The following is a 22877-nucleotide window of genomic DNA, read 5'->3' on the forward strand; positions in this document are numbered from 1 at the left end:
TTCTTTTGCTTAAAGATTGCCACCTGAGCTAGCCTCTGTTGCCCATCTTCGTCCGTTTCAGAGGGTGGATTTCTCAGTGTTGCCTTTTCGCCAGCTCCCCACGCCCTTGTGTGTTTCTTTTGCTTAAAGATTGTCACCTGAGCTAGGCACTGTTGCCCTGCTTCCTCAGTTTCAGAGGGTACCTTTTTCAGGGTTGCTTTTTGACCGGGTCTCCTCGCCATTGTATTTTTTTATCTTATTTTTTTTGCTTAAAGATTGCCACCTGAGCTAGCCTCTGTTGCCCATCTTCGTCCGTTTCAGAGGGTGGATTTCTCAGTGTTGCCTTTTCGCCAGCTCCCCACGCCCTTGTGTGTTTCTTTTGCTTAAAGATTGTCACCTGAGCTAGGCACTGTTGCCCTGCTTCCTCAGTTTCAGAGGGTACCTTTTTCAGGGTTGCTTTTTGACCGGGTCTCCTCGAAATTGTATTTTTTTATCTTATTTTTTTTGCTTAAAGATTGCCACCTGAGCTAGCCTCTGTTGCCCATCTTCGTCCGTTTCAGAGGGTGGATTTCTCAGTGTTGCCTTTTCGCCAGCTCCCCACGCCCTTGTGTGTTTCTTTTGCTTAAAGATTGTCACCTGAGCTAGGCACTGTTGCCCTGCTTCCTCAGTTTCAGAGGGTACCTTTTTCAGGGTTGCTTTTTGACCGGGTCTCCTCGCCATTGTATTTTTTTATTTTATTTTTTTTGCTTAAAGATTGCCACCTGAGCTAGCCTCTGTTGCGCTTCTTTCTCAGTTCTAGAGGGTAGATTTCTCCGTGTTGCTTTTTCCCCAGGTCTCCACGCACTTCCTTTTATTTTTCCTTAAAAATTGCCACCTGAGCTAGCCTCTGTTGTCCATCTTCGTCGGTTTCAGAGGGTAGATTTCTCACTGTTGCTTTTTTGCCAGGTCTGCACGCCCTTGTGTTTTTTTTCTGCTTAAAGGTTGCAACCTGAGCTAGCTTCTTTTGCCCATGTTCCTCAGTTTCAGAGGGTGGATTTCTCCGTGTTGCTTTTTCCACAGGCCTCCACGCCCTTGTGTGTTTCTTTTGCTTAAAGATTGCCACCTGAGCTAGCCTCTGTTGCCCATCCTCGTCCGTTTCAGAGGGTGGATTTCTCAGTGTTGCCTTTTCCCCAGCTCCCCACGCCCTTGTGTGTTTCTTTTGCTTAAAGATTGCCACCTGAAGCCAGCCTCTCTTGCCCATCTTCCTCAGTTTCAGAGGGTAGATATTTCAGGGTTGCTTTTTCCCCAGGTCTCCACGCCTTTGTGTTTTGTTTTTGCTTAACGATTGCCACCTGAGCTAGCCTCTCTTGCCCATGTTCCTCAGTTTCAGAGGGTAGATATTTCAGGGTTGCTTTGTCCCCAGGGCTCCACGCCTTTGTGCTTTGTTTTTGCTTAAGGATTGCCACCTGAGGTAGCCTCTCTTGCCCATCTTCCTCAGTTTCAGAGGGAGGATTTCTCCGTGTTGCTTTTTCCCCAGGCCTCCACGCCCTTGTGTGTTTCTTTTGCTTAAAGATTGCCACCTGAGCTAGCCTCTGTTGCCCATCTTCGTCCGTTTCAGAGGGTGGATTTCTCAGTGTTGCCTTTTCGCCAGCTCCCCACGCCCTTGTGTGTTTCTTTTGCTTAAAGATTGCCACCTGAAGCCAGCCTCTCTTGCCCATCTTCCTCAGTTTCAGAGGGTAGATATTTCAGGGTTGCTTTTTCCCCAGGTCTCCACGCCTTTGGGTTTTGTTTTTGCTTAACGATTGCCACCTGAGCTAGCCTCTCTTGCCCATCTTCCTGAGTTTCAGAGGGTCGATATCTCCGTGTTGCTGTTTCCCCAGGTCTCCACGCCCTTGTGTGTTTCTTTTGCTTAACGTTTGCCACCTGAAGCCAGCCTCTCTTGCCCATCTTCCTCAGTTTCAGGGGGTAGATATTTCAGGGTTGCTTTTTCCCCAGGTCTCCACGCCTTTGTGTTTTGTTTTTGCTTAACGATTGCCACCTGAGCTAGCCTCTCTTGCCCATGTTCCTCAGTTTCAGAGGGTAGATATTTCAGGGTTGCTTTGTCCCCAGGGCTCCACGCCTTTGTGCTTTGTTTTTGCTTAAGGATTGCCACCTGAGGTAGCCTCTCTTGCCCATCTTCCTCAGTTTCAGAGGGTGGATTTCTCCGTGTTGCTTTTTCCCAGGTCTCCACGCCCTTGTGTGTTTCTTTTGCTTAAAGATTGCCACCTGAGCTAGCCTCTGTTGCCCATCTTCGTCCGTTTCAGAGGGTGGATTTCTCAGTGTTGCCTTTTCGCCAGCTCCCCACGCCCTTGTGTGTTTCTTTTGCTTAAAGATTGTCACCTGAGCTAGGCACTGTTGCCCTGCTTCCTCAGTTTCAGAGGGTACCTTTTTCAGGGTTGCTTTTTGACCGGGTCTCCTCGCCATTGTATTCTTTTATCTTATTTTTTTTGCTTAAAGATTGCCACCTGAGCTAGCCTCTGTTGCCCATCTTCGTCCGTTTCAGAGGGTGGATTTCTCAGTGTTGCCTTTTCGCCAGCTCCCCACGCCCTTGTGTGTTTCTTTTGCTTAAAGATTGTCACCTGAGCTAGGCACTGTTGCCCTGCTTCCTCAGTTTCAGAGGGTACCTTTTTCAGGGTTGCTTTTTGACCGGGTCTCCTCGCCATTGTATTTTTTTATCTTATTTTTTTTGCTTAAAGATTGCCACCTGAGCTAGCCTCTGTTGCGCTTCTTTCTCAGTTCTAGAGGGTAGATTTCTCCGTGTTGCTTTTTCCCCAGGTCTCCACGCACTTCCTTTTATTTTTCCTTAAAAATTGCCACCTGAGCTAGCCTCTGTTGTCCATCTTCGTCGGTTTCAGAGGGTAGATTTCTCACTGTTGCTTTTTTGCCAGGTCTGCACGCCCTTGTGTTTTTTTTCTGCTTAAAGGTTGCAACCTGAGCTAGCTTCTTTTGCCCATGTTCCTCAGTTTCAGAGGGTGGATTTCTCCGTGTTGCTTTTTCCCCAGGCCTCCACGCCCTTGTGTGTTTCTTTTGCTTAAAGATTGCCACCTGAGCTAGCCTCTGTTGCCCATCTCTGTCCGTTTCAGAGGGTGGATTTCTCAGTGTTGCCTTTTCCCCAGCTCCCCACGCCCTTGTGTGTTTCTTTTGCTTAAAGATTGCCACCTGAAGCCAGCCTCTCTTGCCCATCTTCCTCAGTTTCAGAGGGTAGATATTTCAGGGTTGCTTTTTCCCCAGGTCTTCACGCCTTTGGGTTTTGTTTTTGCTTAACGATTGCCACCTGAGCTAGCCTCTCTTGCCCATCTTCCTGAGTTTCAGAGGGTCGATATCTCCGTGTTGCTGTTTCCCCAGGTCTCCACGCCCTTGTGTGTTTCTTTTGCTTAACGTTTGCCACCTGAAGCCAGCCTCTCTTGCCCATCTTCCTCAGTTTCAGAGGGTAGATATTTCAGGGTTGCTTTTTCCCCAGGTCTCCACGCCTTTGTGTTTTGTTTTTGCTTAACGATTGCCACCTGAGCTAGCCTCTCTTGCCCATGTTCCTCAGTTTCAGAGGGTAGATATTTCAGGGTTGCTTTGTCCCCAGGGCTCCACGCCTTTGTGCTTTGTTTTTGCTTAAGGATTGCCACCTGAGGTAGCCTCTCTTGCCCATCTTCCTCAGTTTCAGAGGGTGGATTTCTCCGTGTTGCTTTTTCCCCAGGCCTCCACGCCCTTGTGTGTTTCTTTTGCTTAAAGATTGCCACCTGAGCTAGCCTCTGTTGCCCATCTTCGTCCGTTTCAGAGGGTGGATTTCTCAGTGTTGCCTTTTCGCCAGCTCCCCACGCCCTTGTGTGTTTCTTTTGCTTAAAGATTGCCACCTGAAGCCAGCCTCTCTTGCCCATCTTCCTCAGTTTCAGAGGGTAGATATTTCAGGGTTGCTTTTTCCCCAGGTCTCCACGCCTTTGGGTTTTGTTTTTGCTTAACGATTGCCACCTGAGCTAGCCTCTCTTGCCCATCTTCCTGAGTTTCAGAGGGTCGATATCTCCGTGTTGCTGTTTCCCCAGGTCTCCACGCCCTTGTGTGTTTCTTTTGCTTAACGTTTGCCACCTGAAGCCAGCCTCTCTTGCCCATCTTCCTCAGTTTCAGAGGGTAGATATTTCAGGGTTGCTTTTTCCCCAGGTCTCCACGCCTTTGTGTTTTGTTTTTGCTTAACGATTGCCACCTGAGCTAGCCTCTCTTGCCCATGTTCCTCAGTTTCAGAGGGTAGATATTTCAGGGTTGCTTTGTCCCCAGGGCTCCACGTCTTTGTGCTTTGTTTTTGCTTAAGGATTGCCACCTGAGGTAGCCTCTCTTGCCCATCTTCCTCAGTTTCAGAGGGTGGATTTCTCCGTGTTGCTTTTTCCCCAGGCCTCCACGCCCTTGTGTGTTTCTTTTGCTTAAAGATTGCCACCTGAGCTAGCCTCTGTTGCCCATCTTCGTCCGTTTCAGAGGGTGGATTTCTCAGTGTTGCCTTTTCGCCAGCTCCCCACGCCCTTGTGTGTTTCTTTTGCTTAAAGATTGCCACCTGAAGCCAGCCTCTCTTGCCCATCTTCCTCAGTTTCACAGGGTAGATATTTCAGGGTTGCTTTTTCCCCAGGTCTCCACGCCTTTGGGTTTTGTTTTTGCTTAACGATTGCCACCTGAGCTAGCCTCTCTTGCCCATCTTCCTGAGTTTCAGAGGGTCGATATCTCCGTGTTGCTGTTTCCCCAGGTCTCCACGCCCTTGTGTGTTTCTTTTGCTTAACGTTTGCCACCTGAAGCCAGCCTCTCTTGCCCATCTTCCTCAGTTTCAGAGGGTAGATATTTCAGGGTTGCTTTTTCCCCAGGTCTCCACGCCTTTGTGTTTTGTTTTTGCTTAACGATTGCCACCTGAGCTAGCCTCTCTTGCCCATGTTCCTCAGTTTCAGAGGGTAGATATTTCAGGGTTGCTTTGTCCCCAGGGCTCCACGCCTTTGTGCTTTGTTTTTGCTTAAGGATTGCCACCTGAGGTAGCCTCTCTTGCCCATCTTCCTCAGTTTCAGAGGGAGGATTTCTCCGTGTTGCTTTTTCCCCAGGCCTCCACGCCCTTGTGTGTTTCTTTTGCTTAAAGATTGCCACCTGAGCTAGCCTCTGTTGCCCATCTTCGTCCGTTTCAGAGGGTGGATTTCTCAGTGTTGCCTTTTCGCCAGCTCCCCACGCCCTTGTGTGTTTCTTTTGCTTAAAGATTGCCACCTGAAGCCAGCCTCTCTTGCCCATCTTCCTCAGTTTCAGAGGGTAGATATTTCAGGGTTGCTTTTTCCCCAGGTCTCCACGCCTTTGGGTTTTGTTTTTGCTTAACGATTGCCACCTGAGCTAGCCTCTCTTGCCCATCTTCCTGAGTTTCAGAGGGTCGATATCTCCGTGTTGCTGTTTCCCCAGGTCTCCACGCCCTTGTGTGTTTCTTTTGCTTAACGTTTGCCACCTGAAGCCAGCCTCTCTTGCCCATCTTCCTCAGTTTCAGAGGGTAGATATTTCAGGGTTGCTTTTTCCCCAGGTCTCCACGCCTTTGTGTTTTGTTTTTGCTTAACGATTGCCACCTGAGCTAGCCTCTCTTGCCCATGTTCCTCAGTTTCAGAGGGTAGATATTTCAGGGTTGCTTTGTCCCCAGGGCTCCACGCCTTTGTGCTTTGTTTTTGCTTAAGGATTGCCACCTGAGGTAGCCTCTCTTGCCCATCTTCCTCAGTTTCAGAGGGTGGATTTCTCCGTGTTGCTTTTTCCCAGGTCTCCACGCCCTTGTGTGTTTCTTTTGCTTAAAGATTGCCACCTGAGCTAGCCTCTGTTGCCCATCTTCGTCCGTTTCAGAGGGTGGATTTCTCAGTGTTGCCTTTTCGCCAGCTCCCCACGCCCTTGTGTGTTTCTTTTGCTTAAAGATTGTCACCTGAGCTAGGCACTGTTGCCCTGCTTCCTCAGTTTCAGAGGGTACCTTTTTCAGGGTTGCTTTTTGACCGGGTCTCCTCGCCATTGTATTTTTTTATCTTATTTTTTTTGCTTAAAGATTGCCACCTGAGCTAGCCTCTGTTGCCCATCTTCGTCCGTTTCAGAGGGTGGATTTCTCAGTGTTGCCTTTTCGCCAGCTCCCCACACCCTTGTGTGTTTCTTTTGCTTAAAGATTGTCACCTGAGCTAGGCACTGTTGCCCTGCTTCCTCAGTTTCAGAGGGTACCTTTTTCAGGGTTGCTTTTTGACCGGGTCTCCTCGCCATTGTATTTTTTTATTTTATTTTTTTTGCTTAAAGATTGCCACCTGAGCTAGCCTCTGTTGCGCTTCTTTCTCAGTTCTAGAGGATAGATTTCTCCGTGTTGCTTTTTCCCCAGGTCTCCACGCACTTCCTTTTATTTTTCCTTAAAAATTGCCACCTGAGCTAGCCTCTGTTGTCCATCTTCGTCGGTTTCAGAGGGTAGATTTCTCACTGTTGCTTTTTTGCCAGGTCTGCACGCCCTTGTGTTTTTTTTCTGCTTAAAGGTTGCAACCTGAGCTAGCTTCTTTTGCCCATGTTCCTCAGTTTCAGAGGGTAGATATTTCAGGGTTGCTTTGTCCCCAGGGCTCCACGCCTTTGTGCTTTGTTTTTGCTTAAGGATTGCCACCTGAGGTAGCCTCTCTTGCCCATCTTCCTCAGTTTCAGAGGGAGGATTTCTCCGTGTTGCTTTTTCCCCAGGCCTCCACGCCCTTGTGTGTTTCTTTTGCTTAAAGATTGCCACCTGAGCTAGCCTCTGTTGCCCATCTTCGTCCGTTTCAGAGGGTGGATTTCTCAGTGTTGCCTTTTCGCCAGCTCCCCACGCCCTTGTGTGTTTCTTTTGCTTAAAGATTGCCACCTGAAGCCAGCCTCTCTTGCCCATCTTCCTCAGTTTCAGAGGGTAGATATTTCAGGGTTGCTTTTTCCCCAGGTCTCCACGCCTTTGGGTTTTGTTTTTGCTTAACGATTGCCACCTGAGCTAGCCTCTCTTGCCCATCTTCCTGAGTTTCAGAGGGTCGATATCTCCGTGTTGCTGTTTCCCCAGGTCTCCACGCCCTTGTGTGTTTCTTTTGCTTAACGTTTGCCACCTGAAGCCAGCCTCTCTTGCCCATCTTCCTCAGTTTCAGGGGGTAGATATTTCAGGGTTGCTTTTTCCCCAGGTCTCCACGCCTTTGTGTTTTGTTTTTGCTTAACGATTGCCACCTGAGCTAGCCTCTCTTGCCCATGTTCCTCAGTTTCAGAGGGTAGATATTTCAGGGTTGCTTTGTCCCCAGGGCTCCACGCCTTTGTGCTTTGTTTTTGCTTAAGGATTGCCACCTGAGGTAGCCTCTCTTGCCCATCTTCCTCAGTTTCAGAGGGTGGATTTCTCCGTGTTGCTTTTTCCCAGGTCTCCACGCCCTTGTGTGTTTCTTTTGCTTAAAGATTGCCACCTGAGCTAGCCTCTGTTGCCCATCTTCGTCCGTTTCAGAGGGTGGATTTCTCAGTGTTGCCTTTTCGCCAGCTCCCCACGCCCTTGTGTGTTTCTTTTGCTTAAAGATTGTCACCTGAGCTAGGCACTGTTGCCCTGCTTCCTCAGTTTCAGAGGGTACCTTTTTCAGGGTTGCTTTTTGACCGGGTCTCCTCGCCATTGTATTCTTTTATCTTATTTTTTTTGCTTAAAGATTGCCACCTGAGCTAGCCTCTGTTGCCCATCTTCGTCCGTTTCAGAGGGTGGATTTCTCAGTGTTGCCTTTTCGCCAGCTCCCCACGCCCTTGTGTGTTTCTTTTGCTTAAAGATTGTCACCTGAGCTAGGCACTGTTGCCCTGCTTCCTCAGTTTCAGAGGGTACCTTTTTCAGGGTTGCTTTTTGACCGGGTCTCCTCGCCATTGTATTTTTTTATCTTATTTTTTTTGCTTAAAGATTGCCACCTGAGCTAGCCTCTGTTGCGCTTCTTTCTCAGTTCTAGAGGGTAGATTTCTCCGTGTTGCTTTTTCCCCAGGTCTCCACGCACTTCCTTTTATTTTTCCTTAAAAATTGCCACCTGAGCTAGCCTCTGTTGTCCATCTTCGTCGGTTTCAGAGGGTAGATTTCTCACTGTTGCTTTTTTGCCAGGTCTGCACGCCCTTGTGTTTTTTTTCTGCTTAAAGGTTGCAACCTGAGCTAGCTTCTTTTGCCCATGTTCCTCAGTTTCAGAGGGTGGATTTCTCCGTGTTGCTTTTTCCCCAGGCCTCCACGCCCTTGTGTGTTTCTTTTGCTTAAAGATTGCCACCTGAGCTAGCCTCTGTTGCCCATCTCTGTCCGTTTCAGAGGGTGGATTTCTCAGTGTTGCCTTTTCCCCAGCTCCCCACGCCCTTGTGTGTTTCTTTTGCTTAAAGATTGCCACCTGAAGCCAGCCTCTCTTGCCCATCTTCCTCAGTTTCAGAGGGTAGATATTTCAGGGTTGCTTTTTCCCCAGGTCTTCACGCCTTTGGGTTTTGTTTTTGCTTAACGATTGCCACCTGAGCTAGCCTCTCTTGCCCATCTTCCTGAGTTTCAGAGGGTCGATATCTCCGTGTTGCTGTTTCCCCAGGTCTCCACGCCCTTGTGTGTTTCTTTTGCTTAACGTTTGCCACCTGAAGCCAGCCTCTCTTGCCCATCTTCCTCAGTTTCAGAGGGTAGATATTTCAGGGTTGCTTTTTCCCCAGGTCTCCACGCCTTTGTGTTTTGTTTTTGCTTAACGATTGCCACCTGAGCTAGCCTCTCTTGCCCATGTTCCTCAGTTTCAGAGGGTAGATATTTCAGGGTTGCTTTGTCCCCAGGGCTCCACGCCTTTGTGCTTTGTTTTTGCTTAAGGATTGCCACCTGAGGTAGCCTCTCTTGCCCATCTTCCTCAGTTTCAGAGGGTGGATTTCTCCGTGTTGCTTTTTCCCCAGGCCTCCACGCCCTTGTGTGTTTCTTTTGCTTAAAGATTGCCACCTGAGCTAGCCTCTGTTGCCCATCTTCGTCCGTTTCAGAGGGTGGATTTCTCAGTGTTGCCTTTTCGCCAGCTCCCCACGCCCTTGTGTGTTTCTTTTGCTTAAAGATTGCCACCTGAAGCCAGCCTCTCTTGCCCATCTTCCTCAGTTTCAGAGGGTAGATATTTCAGGGTTGCTTTTTCCCCAGGTCTCCACGCCTTTGGGTTTTGTTTTTGCTTAACGATTGCCACCTGAGCTAGCCTCTCTTGCCCATCTTCCTGAGTTTCAGAGGGTCGATATCTCCGTGTTGCTGTTTCCCCAGGTCTCCACGCCCTTGTGTGTTTCTTTTGCTTAACGTTTGCCACCTGAAGCCAGCCTCTCTTGCCCATCTTCCTCAGTTTCAGAGGGTAGATATTTCAGGGTTGCTTTTTCCCCAGGTCTCCACGCCTTTGTGTTTTGTTTTTGCTTAACGATTGCCACCTGAGCTAGCCTCTCTTGCCCATGTTCCTCAGTTTCAGAGGGTAGATATTTCAGGGTTGCTTTGTCCCCAGGGCTCCACGTCTTTGTGCTTTGTTTTTGCTTAAGGATTGCCACCTGAGGTAGCCTCTCTTGCCCATCTTCCTCAGTTTCAGAGGGTGGATTTCTCCGTGTTGCTTTTTCCCCAGGCCTCCACGCCCTTGTGTGTTTCTTTTGCTTAAAGATTGCCACCTGAGCTAGCCTCTGTTGCCCATCTTCGTCCGTTTCAGAGGGTGGATTTCTCAGTGTTGCCTTTTCGCCAGCTCCCCACGCCCTTGTGTGTTTCTTTTGCTTAAAGATTGCCACCTGAAGCCAGCCTCTCTTGCCCATCTTCCTCAGTTTCACAGGGTAGATATTTCAGGGTTGCTTTTTCCCCAGGTCTCCACGCCTTTGGGTTTTGTTTTTGCTTAACGATTGCCACCTGAGCTAGCCTCTCTTGCCCATCTTCCTGAGTTTCAGAGGGTCGATATCTCCGTGTTGCTGTTTCCCCAGGTCTCCACGCCCTTGTGTGTTTCTTTTGCTTAACGTTTGCCACCTGAAGCCAGCCTCTCTTGCCCATCTTCCTCAGTTTCAGAGGGTAGATATTTCAGGGTTGCTTTTTCCCCAGGTCTCCACGCCTTTGTGTTTTGTTTTTGCTTAACGATTGCCACCTGAGCTAGCCTCTCTTGCCCATGTTCCTCAGTTTCAGAGGGTAGATATTTCAGGGTTGCTTTGTCCCCAGGGCTCCACGCCTTTGTGCTTTGTTTTTGCTTAAGGATTGCCACCTGAGGTAGCCTCTCTTGCCCATCTTCCTCAGTTTCAGAGGGAGGATTTCTCCGTGTTGCTTTTTCCCCAGGCCTCCACGCCCTTGTGTGTTTCTTTTGCTTAAAGATTGCCACCTGAGCTAGCCTCTGTTGCCCATCTTCGTCCGTTTCAGAGGGTGGATTTCTCAGTGTTGCCTTTTCGCCAGCTCCCCACGCCCTTGTGTGTTTCTTTTGCTTAAAGATTGCCACCTGAAGCCAGCCTCTCTTGCCCATCTTCCTCAGTTTCAGAGGGTAGATATTTCAGGGTTGCTTTTTCCCCAGGTCTCCACGCCTTTGGGTTTTGTTTTTGCTTAACGATTGCCACCTGAGCTAGCCTCTCTTGCCCATCTTCCTGAGTTTCAGAGGGTCGATATCTCCGTGTTGCTGTTTCCCCAGGTCTCCACGCCCTTGTGTGTTTCTTTTGCTTAACGTTTGCCACCTGAAGCCAGCCTCTCTTGCCCATCTTCCTCAGTTTCAGAGGGTAGATATTTCAGGGTTGCTTTTTCCCCAGGTCTCCACGCCTTTGTGTTTTGTTTTTGCTTAACGATTGCCACCTGAGCTAGCCTCTCTTGCCCATGTTCCTCAGTTTCAGAGGGTAGATATTTCAGGGTTGCTTTGTCCCCAGGGCTCCACGCCTTTGTGCTTTGTTTTTGCTTAAGGATTGCCACCTGAGGTAGCCTCTCTTGCCCATCTTCCTCAGTTTCAGAGGGTGGATTTCTCCGTGTTGCTTTTTCCCAGGTCTCCACGCCCTTGTGTGTTTCTTTTGCTTAAAGATTGCCACCTGAGCTAGCCTCTGTTGCCCATCTTCGTCCGTTTCAGAGGGTGGATTTCTCAGTGTTGCCTTTTCGCCAGCTCCCCACGCCCTTGTGTGTTTCTTTTGCTTAAAGATTGTCACCTGAGCTAGGCACTGTTGCCCTGCTTCCTCAGTTTCAGAGGGTACCTTTTTCAGGGTTGCTTTTTGACCGGGTCTCCTCGCCATTGTATTTTTTTATCTTATTTTTTTTGCTTAAAGATTGCCACCTGAGCTAGCCTCTGTTGCCCATCTTCGTCCGTTTCAGAGGGTGGATTTCTCAGTGTTGCCTTTTCGCCAGCTCCCCACACCCTTGTGTGTTTCTTTTGCTTAAAGATTGTCACCTGAGCTAGGCACTGTTGCCCTGCTTCCTCAGTTTCAGAGGGTACCTTTTTCAGGGTTGCTTTTTGACCGGGTCTCCTCGCCATTGTATTTTTTTATTTTATTTTTTTTGCTTAAAGATTGCCACCTGAGCTAGCCTCTGTTGCGCTTCTTTCTCAGTTCTAGAGGATAGATTTCTCCGTGTTGCTTTTTCCCCAGGTCTCCACGCACTTCCTTTTATTTTTCCTTAAAAATTGCCACCTGAGCTAGCCTCTGTTGTCCATCTTCGTCGGTTTCAGAGGGTAGATTTCTCACTGTTGCTTTTTTGCCAGGTCTGCACGCCCTTGTGTTTTTTTTCTGCTTAAAGGTTGCAACCTGAGCTAGCTTCTTTTGCCCATGTTCCTCAGTTTCAGAGGGTAGATATTTCAGGGTTGCTTTGTCCCCAGGGCTCCACGCCTTTGTGCTTTGTTTTTGCTTAAGGATTGCCACCTGAGGTAGCCTCTCTTGCCCATCTTCCTCAGTTTCAGAGGGAGGATTTCTCCGTGTTGCTTTTTCCCCAGGCCTCCACGCCCTTGTGTGTTTCTTTTGCTTAAAGATTGCCACCTGAGCTAGCCTCTGTTGCCCATCTTCGTCCGTTTCAGAGGGTGGATTTCTCAGTGTTGCCTTTTCGCCAGCTCCCCACGCCCTTGTGTGTTTCTTTTGCTTAAAGATTGCCACCTGAAGCCAGCCTCTCTTGCCCATCTTCCTCAGTTTCAGAGGGTAGATATTTCAGGGTTGCTTTTTCCCCAGGTCTCCACGCCTTTGGGTTTTGTTTTTGCTTAACGATTGCCACCTGAGCTAGCCTCTCTTGCCCATCTTCCTGAGTTTCAGAGGGTCGATATCTCCGTGTTGCTGTTTCCCCAGGTCTCCACGCCCTTGTGTGTTTCTTTTGCTTAACGTTTGCCACCTGAAGCCAGCCTCTCTTGCCCATCTTCCTCAGTTTCAGGGGGTAGATATTTCAGGGTTGCTTTTTCCCCAGGTCTCCACGCCTTTGTGTTTTGTTTTTGCTTAACGATTGCCACCTGAGCTAGCCTCTCTTGCCCATGTTCCTCAGTTTCAGAGGGTAGATATTTCAGGGTTGCTTTGTCCCCAGGGCTCCACGCCTTTGTGCTTTGTTTTTGCTTAAGGATTGCCACCTGAGGTAGCCTCTCTTGCCCATCTTCCTCAGTTTCAGAGGGTGGATTTCTCCGTGTTGCTTTTTCCCAGGTCTCCACGCCCTTGTGTGTTTCTTTTGCTTAAAGATTGCCACCTGAGCTAGCCTCTGTTGCCCATCTTCGTCCGTTTCAGAGGGTGGATTTCTCAGTGTTGCCTTTTCGCCAGCTCCCCACGCCCTTGTGTGTTTCTTTTGCTTAAAGATTGTCACCTGAGCTAGGCACTGTTGCCCTGCTTCCTCAGTTTCAGAGGGTACCTTTTTCAGGGTTGCTTTTTGACCGGGTCTCCTCGCCATTGTATTTTTTTATCTTATTTTTTTTGCTTAAAGATTGCCACCTGAGCTAGCCTCTGTTGCCCATCTTCGTCCGTTTCAGAGGGTGGATTTCTCAGTGTTGCCTTTTCGCCAGCTCCCCACGCCCTTGTGTGTTTCTTTTGCTTAAAGATTGTCACCTGAGCTAGGCACTGTTGCCCTGCTTCCTCAGTTTCAGAGGGTACCTTTTTCAGGGTTGCTTTTTGACCGGGTCTCCTCGCCATTGTATTTTTTTATCTTATTTTTTTTGCTTAAAGATTGCCACCTGAGCTAGCCTCTGTTGCGCTTCTTTCTCAGTTCTAGAGGGTAGATTTCTCCGTGTTGCTTTTTCCCCAGGTCTCCACGCACTTCCTTTTATTTTTCCTTAAAAATTGCCACCTGAGCTAGCCTCTGTTGTCCATCTTCGTCGGTTTCAGAGGGTAGATTTCTCACTGTTGCTTTTTTGCCAGGTCTGCACGCCCTTGTGTTTTTTTTCTGCTTAAAGGTTGCAACCTGAGCTAGCTTCTTTTGCCCATGTTCCTCAGTTTCAGAGGGTGGATTTCTCCGTGTTGCTTTTTCCCCAGGCCTCCACGCCCTTGTGTGTTTCTTTTGCTTAAAGATTGCCACCTGAGCTAGCCTCTGTTGCCCATCTCTGTCCGTTTCAGAGGGTGGATTTCTCAGTGTTGCCTTTTCCCCAGCTCCCCACGCCCTTGTGTGTTTCTTTTGCTTAAAGATTGCCACCTGAAGCCAGCCTCTCTTGCCCATCTTCCTCAGTTTCAGAGGGTAGATATTTCAGGGTTGCTTTTTCCCCAGGTCTTCACGCCTTTGGGTTTTGTTTTTGCTTAACGATTGCCACCTGAGCTAGCCTCTCTTGCCCATCTTCCTGAGTTTCAGAGGGTCGATATCTCCGTGTTGCTGTTTCCCCAGGTCTCCACGCCCTTGTGTGTTTCTTTTGCTTAACGTTTGCCACCTGAAGCCAGCCTCTCTTGCCCATCTTCCTCAGTTTCAGAGGGTAGATATTTCAGGGTTGCTTTTTCCCCAGGTCTCCACGCCTTTGTGTTTTGTTTTTGCTTAACGATTGCCACCTGAGCTAGCCTCTCTTGCCCATGTTCCTCAGTTTCAGAGGGTAGATATTTCAGGGTTGCTTTGTCCCCAGGGCTCCACGCCTTTGTGCTTTGTTTTTGCTTAAGGATTGCCACCTGAGGTAGCCTCTCTTGCCCATCTTCCTCAGTTTCAGAGGGTGGATTTCTCCGTGTTGCTTTTTCCCCAGGCCTCCACGCCCTTGTGTGTTTCTTTTGCTTAAAGATTGCCACCTGAGCTAGCCTCTGTTGCCCATCTTCGTCCGTTTCAGAGGGTGGATTTCTCAGTGTTGCCTTTTCGCCAGCTCCCCACGCCCTTGTGTGTTTCTTTTGCTTAAAGATTGCCACCTGAAGCCAGCCTCTCTTGCCCATCTTCCTCAGTTTCAGAGGGTAGATATTTCAGGGTTGCTTTTTCCCCAGGTCTCCACGCCTTTGGGTTTTGTTTTTGCTTAACGATTGCCACCTGAGCTAGCCTCTCTTGCCCATCTTCCTGAGTTTCAGAGGGTCGATATCTCCGTGTTGCTGTTTCCCCAGGTCTCCACGCCCTTGTGTGTTTCTTTTGCTTAACGTTTGCCACCTGAAGCCAGCCTCTCTTGCCCATCTTCCTCAGTTTCAGAGGGTAGATATTTCAGGGTTGCTTTTTCCCCAGGTCTCCACGCCTTTGTGTTTTGTTTTTGCTTAACGATTGCCACCTGAGCTAGCCTCTCTTGCCCATGTTCCTCAGTTTCAGAGGGTAGATATTTCAGGGTTGCTTTGTCCCCAGGGCTCCACGTCTTTGTGCTTTGTTTTTGCTTAAGGATTGCCACCTGAGGTAGCCTCTCTTGCCCATCTTCCTCAGTTTCAGAGGGTGGATTTCTCCGTGTTGCTTTTTCCCCAGGCCTCCACGCCCTTGTGTGTTTCTTTTGCTTAAAGATTGCCACCTGAGCTAGCCTCTGTTGCCCATCTTCGTCCGTTTCAGAGGGTGGATTTCTCAGTGTTGCCTTTTCCCCAGCTCCCCACGCCCTTGTGTGTTTCTTTTGCTTAAAGATTGCCACCTGAAGCCAGCCTCTCTTGCCCATCTTCCTCAGTTTCACAGGGTAGATATTTCAGGGTTGCTTTTTCCCCAGGTCTCCACGCCTTTGGGTTTTGTTTTTGCTTAACGATTGCCACCTGAGCTAGCCTCTCTTGCCCATCTTCCTGAGTTTCAGAGGGTCGATATCTCCGTGTTGCTGTTTCCCCAGGTCTCCACGCCCTTGTGTGTTTCTTTTGCTTAACGTTTGCCACCTGAAGCCAGCCTCTCTTGCCCATCTTCCTCAGTTTCAGAGGGTAGATATTTCAGGGTTGCTTTTTCCCCAGGTCTCCACGCCTTTGTGTTTTGTTTTTGCTTAACGATTGCCACCTGAGCTAGCCTCTCTTGCCCATGTTCCTCAGTTTCAGAGGGTAGATATTTCAGGGTTGCTTTGTCCCCAGGGCTCCACGCCTTTGTGCTTTGTTTTTGCTTAAGGATTGCCACCTGAGGTAGCCTCTCTTGCCCATCTTCCTCAGTTTCAGAGGGAGGATTTCTCCGTGTTGCTTTTTCCCCAGGCCTCCACGCCCTTGTGTGTTTCTTTTGCTTAAAGATTGCCACCTGAGCTAGCCTCTGTTGCCCATCTTCGTCCGTTTCAGAGGGTGGATTTCTCAGTGTTGCCTTTTCGCCAGCTCCCCACGCCCTTGTGTGTTTCTTTTGCTTAAAGATTGCCACCTGAAGCCAGCCTCTCTTGCCCATCTTCCTCAGTTTCAGAGGGTAGATATTTCAGGGTTGCTTTTTCCCCAGGTCTCCACGCCTTTGGGTTTTGTTTTTGCTTAACGATTGCCACCTGAGCTAGCCTCTCTTGCCCATCTTCCTGAGTTTCAGAGGGTCGATATCTCCGTGTTGCTGTTTCCCCAGGTCTCCACGCCCTTGTGTGTTTCTTTTGCTTAACGTTTGCCACCTGAAGCCAGCCTCTCTTGCCCATCTTCCTCAGTTTCAGAGGGTAGATATTTCAGGGTTGCTTTTTCCCCAGGTCTCCACGCCTTTGTGTTTTGTTTTTGCTTAACGATTGCCACCTGAGCTAGCCTCTCTTGCCCATGTTCCTCAGTTTCAGAGGGTAGATATTTCAGGGTTGCTTTGTCCCCAGGGCTCCACGCCTTTGTGCTTTGTTTTTGCTTAAGGATTGCCACCTGAGGTAGCCTCTCTTGCCCATCTTCCTCAGTTTCAGAGGGTGGATTTCTCCGTGTTGCTTTTTCCCAGGTCTCCACGCCCTTGTGTGTTTCTTTTGCTTAAAGATTGCCACCTGAGCTAGCCTCTGTTGCCCATCTTCGTCCGTTTCAGAGGGTGGATTTCTCAGTGTTGCCTTTTCGCCAGCTCCCCACGCCCTTGTGTGTTTCTTTTGCTTAAAGATTGTCACCTGAGCTAGGCACTGTTGCCCTGCTTCCTCAGTTTCAGAGGGTACCTTTTTCAGGGTTGCTTTTTGACCGGGTCTCCTCGCCATTGTATTTTTTTATCTTATTTTTTTTGCTTAAAGATTGCCACCTGAGCTAGCCTCTGTTGCCCATCTTCGTCCGTTTCAGAGGGTGGATTTCTCAGTGTTGCCTTTTCGCCAGCTCCCCACGCCCTTGTGTGTTTCTTTTGCTTAAAGATTGTCACCTGAGCTAGGCACTGTTGCCCTGCTTCCTCAGTTTCAGAGGGTACCTTTTTCAGGGTTGCTTTTTGACCGGGTCTCCTCGCCATTGTATTTTTTTATTTTATTTTTTTTGCTTAAAGATTGCCACCTGAGCTAGCCTCTGTTGCGCTTCTTTCTCAGTTCTAGAGGGTAGATTTCTCCGTGTTGCTTTTTCCCCAGGTCTCCACGCACTTCCTTTTATTTTTCCTTAAAAATTGCCACCTGAGCTAGCCTCTGTTGTCCATCTTCGTCGGTTTCAGAGGGTAGATTTCTCACTGTTGCTTTTTTGCCAGGTCTGCACGCCCTTGTGTTTTTTTTCTGCTTAAAGGTTGCAACCTGAGCTAGCTTCTTTTGCCCATGTTCCTCAGTTTCAGAGGGTGGATTTCTCCGTGTTGCTTTTTCCCCAGGCCTCCACGCCCTTGTGTGTTTCTTTTGCTTAACGATTGCCACCTGAGCTAGCCTCTGTTGCCCATCTCTGTCCGTTTCAGAGGGTGGATTTCTCAGTGTTGCCTTTTCCCCAGCTCCCCACGCCCTTGTGTGTTTCTTTTGCTTAAAGATTGCCACCTGAAGCCAGACTCTCTTGCCCATCTTCCTCAGTTTCAGAGGGTAGATATTTCAGGGTTGCTTTTTCCCCAGGTCTCCACGCCTTTGGGTTTTGTTTTTGCTTAACGATTGCCACCTGAGCTAGCCTCTCTTGCCCATCTTCCTGAGTTTCAGAGGGTCGATATCTCCGTGTTGCTGTTTCCCCAGGTCTCCACGCCCTTGTGTGTTTCTTTTGCTTAACGTTTGCCACCTGAAGCCAGCCTCTCTTGCCCATCTTCCTCAGTTTCAGAGGGTAGATATTTCAGGGTTGCTTTTTCCCCAGGTCTCCACGCCTTTGTGTTTTGTTTTTGCTTAACGATTGCCACCTGAGCTAGCCTCTCTTGCCCATGTTCCTCAGTTTCAGAGGGTAGATATTTCAGGGTTGCTTTGTCCCCAGGGCTCCACGCCTTTGTGCTTTGTTTTTGCTTAAGGATTGCCACCTGAGGTAGCCTCTCTTGCCCATCTTCATCCGTTTCAGAGGGTGGATTTCTCCGTGTTGCTTTTTCCCCAGGCCTCCACGCCCTTGTGTGTTTCTTTTGCTTAAAGATTGCCACCTGAGCTAGCCTCTGTTGCCCATCTTCGTCCGTTTCAGAGGGTGGATTTCTCAGTGTTGCCTTTTCGCCAGCTCCCCACGCCCTTGTGTGTTTCTTTTGCTTAAAGATTGCCACCTGAAGCCAGCCTCTCTTGCCCATCTTCCTCAGTTTCAGAGGGTAGATATTTCAGGGTTGCTTTTTCCCCAGGTCTCCACGCCTTTGGGTTTTGTTTTTGCTTAACGATTGCCACCTGAGCTAGCCTCTCTTGCCCATCTTCCTGAGTTTCAGAGGGTCGATATCTCCGTGTTGCTGTTTCCCCAGGTCTCCACGCCCTTGTGTGTTTCTTTTGCTTAACGATTGCCACCTGAGCTAGCCTCTCTTGCCCATCTTCCTGAGTTTCAGAGGGTCGATATCTCCGTGTTGCTGTTTCCCCAGGTCTCCACGCCCTTGTGTGTTTCTTTTGCTTAACGTTTTCCACCTGAAGCCAGCCTCTCTTGCCCATCTTCCTCAGTTTCAGAGGGTAGATATTTCAGGGTTGCTTTTTCCCCAGGTCTCCACGCCTTTGTGTTTTGTTTTTGCTTAACGATTGCCACCTGAGCTAGCCTCTCTTGCCCATGTTCCTCAGTTTCAGAGGGTAGATATTTCAGGGTTGCTTTGTCCCCAGGGCTCCACGCCTTTGTGCTTTGTTTTTGCTTAAGGATTGCCACCTGAGGTAGCCTCTCTTGCCCATCTTCCTCAGTTTCAGAGGGTGGATTTCTCCGTGTTGCTTTTTCCCCAGGTCTCCACGCCCTTGTGTGTTTCTTTTGCTTAAAGATTGCCACCTGAGCTAGCCTCTGTTGCCCATCTTCGTCCGTTTCAGAGGGTGGATTTCTCAGTGTTGCCTTTTCGCCAGCTCCCCACGCCCTTGTGTGTTTCTTTTGCTTAAAGATTGCCACCTGAAGCCAGCCTCTCTTGCCCATCTTCCTCAGTTTCAGAGGGTAGATATTTCAGGGTTGCTTTTTCCCCAGGTCTCCACGCCTTTGGGTTTTGTTTTTGCTTAACGATTGCCACCTGAGCTAGCCTCTCTTGCCCATCTTCCTGAGTTTCAGAGGGTCGATATCTCCGTGTTGCTGTTTCCCCAGGTCTCCACGCCCTTGTGTGTTTCTTTTGCTTAACGTTTGCCACCTGAAGCCAGCCTCTCTTGCCCATCTTCCTCAGTTTCAGAGGGTAGATATTTCAGGGTTGCTTTTTCCCCAGGTCTCCACGCCTTTGTGTTTTGTTTTTGCTTAACGATTGCCACCTGAGCTAGCCTCTCTTGCCCATCTTCCTCAGTTTCAGAGGGTAGATATTTCAGGGTTGCTTTGTCCCCAGGGCTCCACGCCTTTGTGCTTTGTTTTTGCTTAAGGATTGCCACCTGAGGTAGCCTCTCTTGCCCATCTTCCTCAGTTTCAGAGGGTGGATTTCTCCGTGTTGCTTTTTCCCAGGTCTCCACGCCCTTGTGTGTTTCTTTTGCTTAAAGATTGCCACCTGAGCTAGCCTCTGTTGCCCATCTTCGTCCGTTTCAGAGGGTGGATTTCTCAGTGTTGCCTTTTCGCCAGCTCCCCACGCCCTTGTGTGTTTCTTTTGCTTAAAGATTGTCACCTGAGCTAGGCACTGTTGCCCTGCTTCCTCAGTTTCAGAGGGTACCTTTTTCAGGGTTGCTTTTTGACCGGGTCTCCTCGCCATTGTATTTTTTTATCTTATTTTTTTTGCTTAAAGATTGCCACCTGAGCTAGCCTCTGTTGCCCATCTTCGTCCGTTTCAGAGGGTGGATTTCTCAGTGTTGCCTTTTCGCCAGCTCCCCACGCCCTTGTGTGTTTCTTTTGCTTAAAGATTGTCACCTGAGCTAGGCACTGTTGCCCTGCTTCCTCAGTTTCAGAGGGTACCTTTTTCAGGGTTGCTTTTTGACCGGGTCTCCTCGCCATTGTATTTTTTTATTTTATTTTTTTTGCTTAAAGATTGCCACCTGAGCTAGCCTCTGTTGCGCTTCTTTCTCAGTTCTAGAGGGTAGATTTCTCCGTGTTGCTTTTTCCCCAGGTCTCCACGCACTTCCTTTTATTTTTCCTTAAAAATTGCCACCTGAGCTAGCCTCTGTTGTCCATCTTCGTCGGTTTCAGAGGGTAGATTTCTCACTGTTGCTTTTTTGCCAGGTCTGCACGCCCTTGTGTTTTTTTTCTGCTTAAAGGTTGCAACCTGAGCTAGCTTCTTTTGCCCATGTTCCTCAGTTTCAGAGGGTGGATTTCTCCGTGTTGCTTTTTCCACAGGCCTCCACGCCCTTGTGTGTTTCTTTTGCTTAAAGATTGCCACCTGAGCTAGCCTCTGTTGCCCATCCTCGTCCGTTTCAGAGGGTGGATTTCTCAGTGTTGCCTTTTCCCCAGCTCCCCACGCCCTTGTGTGTTTCTTTTGCTTAAAGATTGCCACCTGAAGCCAGCCTCTCTTGCCCATCTTCCTCAGTTTCAGAGGGTAGATATTTCAGGGTTGCTTTTTCCCCAGGTCTCCACGCCTTTGTGTTTTGTTTTTGCTTAACGATTGCCACCTGAGCTAGCCTCTCTTGCCCATGTTCCTCAGTTTCAGAGGGTAGATATTTCAGGGTTGCTTTGTCCCCAGGGCTCCACGCCTTTGTGCTTTGTTTTTGCTTAAGGATTGCCACCTGAGGTAGCCTCTCTTGCCCATCTTCCTCAGTTTCAGAGGGTGGATTTCTCCGTGTTGCTTTTTCCCAGGTCTCCACGCCCTTGTGTGTTTCTTTTGCTTAAAGATTGCCACCTGAGCTAGCCTCTGTTGCCCATCTTCGTCCGTTTCAGAGGGTGGATTTCTCAGTGTTGCCTTTTCGCCAGCTCCCCACGCCCTTGTGTGTTTCTTTTGCTTAAAGATTGTCACCTGAGCTAGGCACTGTTGCCCTGCTTCCTCAGTTTCAGAGGGTACCTTTTTCAGGGTTGCTTTTTGACCGGGTCTCCTCGCCATTGTATTTTTTTATCTTATTTTTTTTGCTTAAAGATTGCCACCTGAGCTAGCCTCTGTTGCCCATCTTCGTCCGTTTCAGAGGGTGGATTTCTCAGTGTTGCCTTTTCGCCAGCTCCCCACGCCCTTGTGTGTTTCTTTTGCTTAAAGATTGTCACCTGAGCTAGGCACTGTTGCCCTGCTTCCTCAGTTTCAGAGGGTACCTTTTTCAGGGTTGCTTTTTGACCGGGTCTCCTCGCCATTGTATTTTTTTATTTTATTTTTTTTGCTTAAAGATTGCCACCTGAGCTAGCCTCTGTTGCGCTTCTTTCTCAGTTCTAGAGGGTAGATTTCTCCGTGTTGCTTTTTCCCCAGGTCTCCACGCACTTCCTTTTATTTTTCCTTAAAAATTGCCACCTGAGCTAGCCTCTGTTGTCCATCTTCGTCGGTTTCAGAGGGTAGATTTCTCACTGTTGCTTTTTTGCCAGGTCTGCACGCCCTTGTGTTTTTTTTCTGCTTAAAGGTTGCAACCTGAGCTAGCTTCTTTTGCCCATGTTCCTCAGTTTCAGAGGGTGGATTTCTCCGTGTTGCTTTTTCCCCAGGCCTCCACGCCCTTGTGTGTTTCTTTTGCTTAAAGATTGCCACCTGAGCTAGCCTCTGTTGCCCATCTCTGTCCGTTTCAGAGGGTGGATTTCTCAGTGTTGCCTTTTCCCCAGCTCCCCACGCCCTTGTGTGTTTCTTTTGCTTAAAGATTGCCACCTGAAGCCAGCCTCTCTTGCCCATCTTCCTCAGTTTCAGAGGGTAGATATTTCAGGGTTGCTTTTTCCCCAGGTCTTCACGCCTTTGGGTTTTGTTTTTGCTTAACGATTGCCACCTGAGCTAGCCTCTCTTGCCCATCTTCCTGAGTTTCAGAGGGTCGATATCTCCGTGTTGCTGTTTCCCCAGGTCTCCACGCCCTTGTGTGTTTCTTTTGCTTAACGTTTGCCACCTGAAGCCAGCCTCTCTTGCCCATCTTCCTCAGTTTCAGAGGGTAGATATTTCAGGGTTGCTTTTTCCCCAGGTCTCCACGCCTTTGTGTTTTGTTTTTGCTTAACGATTGCCACCTGAGCTAGCCTCTCTTGCCCATGTTCCTCAGTTTCAGAGGGTAGATATTTCAGGGTTGCTTTGTCCCCAGGGCTCCACGCCTTTGTGCTTTGTTTTTGCTTAAGGATTGCCACCTGAGGTAGCCTCTCTTGCCCATCTTCCTCAGTTTCAGAGGGTGGATTTCTCCGTGTTGCTTTTTCCCCAGGCCTCCACGCCCTTGTGTGTTTCTTTTGCTTAAAGATTGCCACCTGAGCTAGCCTCTGTTGCCCATCTTCGTCCGTTTCAGAGGGTGGATTTCTCAGTGTTGCCTTTTCGCCAGCTCCCCACGCCCTTGTGTGTTTCTTTTGCTTAAAGATTGCCACCTGAAGCCAGCCTCTCTTGCCCATCTTCCTCAGTTTCAGAGGGTAGATATTTCAGGGTTGCTTTTTCCCCAGGTCTCCACGCCTTTGGGTTTTGTTTTTGCTTAACGATTGCCACCTGAGCTAGCCTCTCTTGCCCATCTTCCTGAGTTTCAGAGGGTCGATATCTCCGTGTTGCTGTTTCCCCAGGTCTCCACGCCCTTGTGTGTTTCTTTTGCTTAACGTTTGCCACCTGAAGCCAGCCTCTCTTGCCCATCTTCCTCAGTTTCAGAGGGTAGATATTTCAGGGTTGCTTTTCCCCAGGTCTCCACGCCTTTGGGTTTTGTTTTTGCTTAACGATTGCCACCTGAGCTAGCCTCTCTTGCCCATCTTCCTGAGTTTCAGAGGGTCGATATCTCCGTGTTGCTGTTTCCCCAGGTCTCCACGCCCTTGTGTGTTTCTTTTGCTTAACGTTTGCCACCTGAAGCCAGCCTCTCTTGCCCATCTTCCTCAGTTTCAGAGGGTAGATATTTCAGGGTTGCTTTTTCCCCAGGTCTCCACGCCTTTGTGTTTTGTTTTTGCTTAACGATTGCCACCTGAGCTAGCCTCTCTTGCCCATGTTCCTCAGTTTCAGAGGGTAGATATTTCAGGGTTGCTTTGTCCCCAGGGCTCCACGCCTTTGTGCTTTGTTTTTGCTTAAGGATTGCCACCTGAGGTAGCCTCTCTTGCCCATCTTCCTCAGTTTCAGAGGGAGGATTTCTCCGTGTTGCTTTTTCCCCAGGCCTCCACGCCCTTGTGTGTTTCTTTTGCTTAAAGATTGCCACCTGAGCTAGCCTCTGTTGCCCATCTTCGTCCGTTTCAGAGGGTGGATT

This window comes from Equus asinus, chromosome 4, assembly GCF_041296235.1.
Source record: "Equus asinus isolate D_3611 breed Donkey chromosome 4, EquAss-T2T_v2, whole genome shotgun sequence".
NCBI classification, from domain to species: Eukaryota; Metazoa; Chordata; class Mammalia; order Perissodactyla; family Equidae; genus Equus; species Equus asinus.